Source organism: Rhipicephalus sanguineus, chromosome 7, assembly GCF_013339695.2.
Source record: "Rhipicephalus sanguineus isolate Rsan-2018 chromosome 7, BIME_Rsan_1.4, whole genome shotgun sequence".
NCBI lineage: Eukaryota > Metazoa > Arthropoda > Arachnida > Ixodida > Ixodidae > Rhipicephalus > Rhipicephalus sanguineus.
This window is the reverse complement of record NC_051182.1, coordinates 96,018,094-96,023,787: the sequence shown is the minus strand read 5'-3', so window position 1 is coordinate 96,023,787 and position 5,694 is coordinate 96,018,094.

Genomic DNA, 5,694 nt, shown 5'->3' with positions numbered 1-5,694 from the left:
GTACGTGAGGTTCCTAAACGATGAATGCACCCTGCGACTCGGTTGGACACGCACGCTTTGCCTACCTACCTTTTATCGCAAGTCCACCGGCGGATCTGTCGGCGTCAAAGAGCCAGAGAAAGCTATTTGCTTCGGGAAAAAAAACAGAAAAAAAAACGAGCACGCAACAAAAACAGAGTACCACACCTAATGTGAGCTTTCACACGGTAACTGTGTTTCTTCAAAAGAACTGCGCCGAATCTCTGAAGTTTCGCAATCACATTTTCAAAAAAAAAAAAAAAAACACTTAGTACAGACCCCGCAGAAGCAGCAATAAAACGTGTGAGGAAAAGCGACGTACTGCCCAAATAACTGAGACGTGTCTGCGGCGTTATAGCACGCAGCAATTTGCGCGAACCTCGACGAGTACTTATAGTGAGAGGATAGCAACTTACATCGCATAGTCGCGTCGAAAACGTCGACCGAAAGTTCTATCTTCCGATTCGGTGTAACCAAGCCTTCCTTCGCAACTCGTTGCGCTTCCCGGACGGTATCATAAACAGCTTTTTGCCTTCACTTGATTTGTTTCGGCATCCGAAAGCGCAGCAAAAGCCCATGGCAACCAACCGTGACGTCGGTCTTGTGTGCAAGGTATCTCGGAGCACAACGCACGTGGAATGGAAAGCGCGTATCCATGAAACACATGCGCTGAGAACCAGCGAACCCGCGCGCCCGCGCTTCGAGAGCGAAGATGGCAGTCGCGAGCGACTGTAAACAAACGAACGCTCCGAGCGGTCCCACGTGACTGCAGTTGGCCAATGCCGACGCGGCGTAAGCCTCGGAGAGGGCAGAGGAGGGAGAAAAGAGAGGAGGCGCGCTTTCATGCACGTATGTCGCTACTTTACGAAGTTTCAGGGACTTTAGCTCCGCCCGCCGCGAAAGAGAGTGTGTGAAAGATATAAGGCGCGTTCGCGCCGTGTCTAGCATCTCCCGAGTTAGGTTACTCGGTAGGGTGTCGGGCGCTTGCCGTCGCGGCCGCAACGTCGTGGGTTCGATTCCCAGCGGGGTATCTTTTTCTTGGTTCTTTTATTTCTCACCTGTTGGCGTCCATTTTATCAACGTCATATCCGTGACGGATGTACTTGGTGGACCCCGGCATAAAACACTTTCGTGTTAAAAAAAAATGTTCCTTCAAAGGACTTCGAACCGTCATCTGACACCATCATCATCGACGGAGGGTGGGACGGGACAGGGGTTAATCCCCTCTTCCCCCGTCTCGCCCGAAGGAAACTGCTGAGCTTAATAAAGTTTATTCGTTCATTTATTCATTTCATTCAACAGAAGTCGAACCCACGACCTCTCGGTCAGCGACTACAGATGTCGGGCACGCTATACACTACACCACGGTCTTTTGTTTTTTCTTCTTTCATTGCGTATGTACATACGTCCACACACACGGGAGGCTTCACACACGAGCCACTTGTATCTCCCACTTTCCTCTCACACTGATCGCATCCTAGGCGAACGTGGACAGACAATATCAAATGTTTCTTACCAACTCTATTCTTTGGGAATTCCACGCCAGGTGAATGCAAAGCGCAAAACAGTTTTTTTTTTCATTTGAGCTCAGCAGATACCTTGCTAGTCTCAAGGTGTCGTATTGCACAATGCACAACCGACCGTAAAAAATCCAGCCTAGTCACACGCCTTGAAAATCGTGGGAGATTGAAATGTTTTCCATTCGAGCAGCATGCGTCTCTTCTACGTGACATGCGTCGTACTTCTGGCTTCCCAGATGGTCGTGGCGTTTAGTCCGCGATCTTGAGGAGCCATTTGAGCATCACGTGGCTTTTCGGCCGCATTCCCCATGTCGCGATATTTGAGCAGATCAGTGGTGAGTAGCGAAGTTTGCCCAATTTGTGTGGCGCATACGTTGGAATTTGCCGCCTGCGTGTTCCCTCCTTCATTTTTAGTGGTCCAGTGGTGGGTGCCCGACTTCCGTGTTGCATAACTGCGCTAGGCGTTCTTTCTTTCGTAGAGTGGCTACACAGTCGAGCGTTCGCTTCTAATGCGGTAGGTACCGGGTTCGATTCCCAGTGCCGACCGCGAAACACACCGGTTTTTTCTAAATGGTAGAGAAGTACACCTACCTGGTTCACAGTTGTTCTTCGGTGCTCATTTCGAGAGTTGGCTCCATCTTGTTCTTTAAAGGCCCCTGGGCGCACATTAACCCGCCACACAGCCTTGGTGAAGTAGCCGAGCACGCGCCGCTGCTATAGGAGGCAGATAATTGCTGCCACCGCGCACAAAGCAAATGTAATTGGCTGGCTCATCAATGCTAGTTCTCCCTGAGTGGGGCAGGGAGGGTTGCGGGTGGAGCTTACATTTATTCTTAGGTTTTAGCCAGCTATTGGGCGCGAGGCCCACCACTAAAAACGCCGGCGCCACCGTCGGCGTGACGTGGTTTGCGGGATCACGTGGTCTAAGCGACCGCGTCGGCTGCTTGTGGAGCGCAGCCGCGTTCTTTGAAAACGAGTTTCAAGTTCCACCTGTACTGCGGTCTGTTCAAATGTGGAGTTTTTCTCGCGTTTTAAACCCATTGTAAGAGGAGGTACTGCCTCCGAAGCCGACGAACATGCTGCTGCTCTACGGGTCGGTGCCGCAGTGCCGGACTTAACGCAACGGAGCCTGGTGTCAGCCTGCACCGGTACCCACGGGACAAGGAACTGCGTGAAGCGTGGGTTGTCAAGCTAAGAACCGGCAAGTAGCCATCGGCTACGAGTCGTGTGTGCAACAAGTCCTTCCGCGACAAAGATTTTGCTACTGCGGCGGGGCTGCGATGTTAGGCGAGTAGCAGAAAGCACGCACTGAGACGATCGTTAGCGCGCGCTTCTTGCCGGCTGCGAGAGGGAGACGTGAAGGCGGCCGAAGTGGCCGTGCCGAAATCTCGCCACTTTATTCGAAGGCCCTAGTACAAGCAGAGCGGCAGCGGCTGCCGGCGTCCAGCCTCCAGGAGCGTGTGCTCGCGCCTCGAGCTCTCGGCATGAGCTGCGCGAGAGGCGCGGCGCGTAAATGGTAAAACGATGATGATGATGATGAATAACGATGATGATGACGCTACAGATTACTCCCCCCCACAGAAATGAAGCCGAAATGAAAAAAAAAACGATGGGGGCGTATATACAAGAATTTTGCTATCGCGAGACAAAAGGTTCCGTGAGAAGTCCAGGTCGTCAACGGTGAAGGACTGTCGGGAACCATTGGGTCTCTGGCGGGCGGCTCTGGGAGAAGCGTAGAGGGCGGGGGTCGCAACGAATGGACGCTGTAGGCAGGAGCGAATGCACCCGAGGCCGTGCACGTCGGAGCCGAACCAACAAAAATGGCTGGAGGCGATGACAGACGCTACACCGGCAAGATCGGCGAAGGGAACCACTGCGCGCACTCGGTGCACGTTGGCTTCGGCGCGAGACGAAACGCCGTCGTGTACGGTGGGCGTGAGCAGAATGCAGCAGCTTGCGACGGAATTGGGGGCTGAGCGCGGAGGATTGCGCTGGGGCACATCGAAGGCGCCGGCATGCATGCGGCCCTGCACAGGTTCTGGCATGTCGTGTCGTAAGACACCCAAAACGTCGTAGCATTGTGCGCTGTACGCCTGTGGTGCGACTGGTCATCGTCGGTGCTGCGATCAGCGCGCTTGGATGGTGCTCAGATGTCGTGTGGGCGGTGTCCTGCGTCAAGAGCTCCGGAGGAAGCCCGTGGTGCAACCGAGCAAGCGTAGTCTATGCAGGTTCTGACGGTGCAGCTGCGCTCGGTGAAGCATCTACGGTAGACGGCACATGAGGGCCCGTGCGCAGGTCGGAATACTGCACGTCTGCCGTCGTGGCAGGCGTGACATTTGCATGCGTTGCTGCCTTTGATGAAACAGGCATGTCATCCTCAGGCGTTTCCGTCATCGTTACCGCGTCCCGCATGTTGGGCCGAAGTTGGTGAGGGGCACGCACTGCTGCTGCGGGAGACGTCGAGGGCGATGCGGATCGCTGCTGGCAAGAAACGCAGAGCTCTGAGGTCGATGGAAGGTCACGCTCGGGTATCGTCGACGGCAAAACCTCCGCGAGCGAGGGGCGCACAGCGGGCGAGAGGTTGTCCGTGTCAGCTTCCAGGTCGTGCGGCAAGGCAGCCAGCGTGGAAGCTGAGGTCAGGGACGTGTCGAGAGCCGGCGAGGACAGGCACGACGGGCGGATGGCGGGCATGCCTGATGGACCGTCGGCCGAGGGCGTCGAAGAAACGCGGCTCGTGGCGAACTGGTCGATGGCAGCAGCAACGTCGTCGGGCGCGGGAACCTCGGTCGTAGGATCCTGAACATCGTCGGGCGGGTCGTCCGGCGCGGGAACCACTGCGCTGGTGGCCGGACGAGAGGTGGATAGAGACGTAGCCGGGGAAGGTAGGTCGCGGTCATGGGAGGGCTGTGGGCCGTGTGGTACCGCTCGCGTTGCGGGAGGGGAAACCCGGAACTCACGGGTCCCCGGTAGCGGGCGGTATGTTTCGCCGTAGCGGGCCAGCACCGCAGCGCAGAGGTCGTCATATAGCTGCGGGCTTTTAGTCTCTCGTAGGAAATTGCATACAGCGTCGAAAACACTCCTGTGGCTAAAACCAAGTACGGTAGCACCAAATGAAAGAACCACCGGAAGTAACAAATTTAATCCCATCTTTCGAAGGGGATCTTCTAGTAGTCTTTTCCTTTGGATTTTAAACCTGCGGCACGTCAAAAAGAAGTGATCCAGAGATTCACTCTCCATGCAGTGAAGGCATAAAGGTGACTGAGCCAGACCAGACCTGTGAAGGTCTGAATTCGAAAGCCATCTTCTTCTTCTTCTTCTTGTCGGTCGATGCGTTGATTCTTACCCGCCCCCTTCCAAAAGCTTTCTGCACCTAACGCGGTTTTTCACTGCCTCCGTGATCGGCCCACGGATCACGGAGGCTGTGCAAAGGAACGACCATCTCGAGTGAATACGTCATGGGACCTCATGTCATGTGACGTCTTGGTGACGTCATAAGGACGTCACAAGGTTTGTCAATCTGTGACGTCATATGGTGACGTCATTACGTGATGATGATTTTTTGCATTTCTCGTGTTGACGCCGCTGACGCGGGACGGTGACGGTCAATCTTCCCATTTGATGAGGCCTCTAAGGATTTCGCCTTCGCATGCTACATGACGTTTGCTGGTGGATGTACATAGCGAGCGAGTCAGATGCTGTGGCTGATGTGTGCTGCATTTATGTTGGAAATAACATTGTTTCAGTCATGCTTCCGTTCTCCTGACGGAAACACTATGCACTAAAATGCCCAGATTTATTTGTGCCACTCTCAAACTCAACCTGGGCTTCTCCAACACCATGTATTTTCTTGGAGCCTTATTTATTTATGTGGAAAAGATGCCGCGCTGTTTGCGTTAGACACGACACTGCTGCCAAAGTTGCTGGTTAACTCGCCAAATAATGCTACGCTTTAAAATTTAGCGCTTCACTCTTTATGCATTGCTGTTGCCCTGCTTTGCAGCTGCACGTTGCTGCCATAACTTCTCTTTCTTTCAACGCTATTTCAAGTTCATGTGGGTCCTTGTTCACAGCCCACGCTTGCAGAACAAGTTCCGCGAACGTAACTGTATTTTCTTTCTTTTCCTTGGGGTTGCATGCCACTACGTGCTTGGCCTCG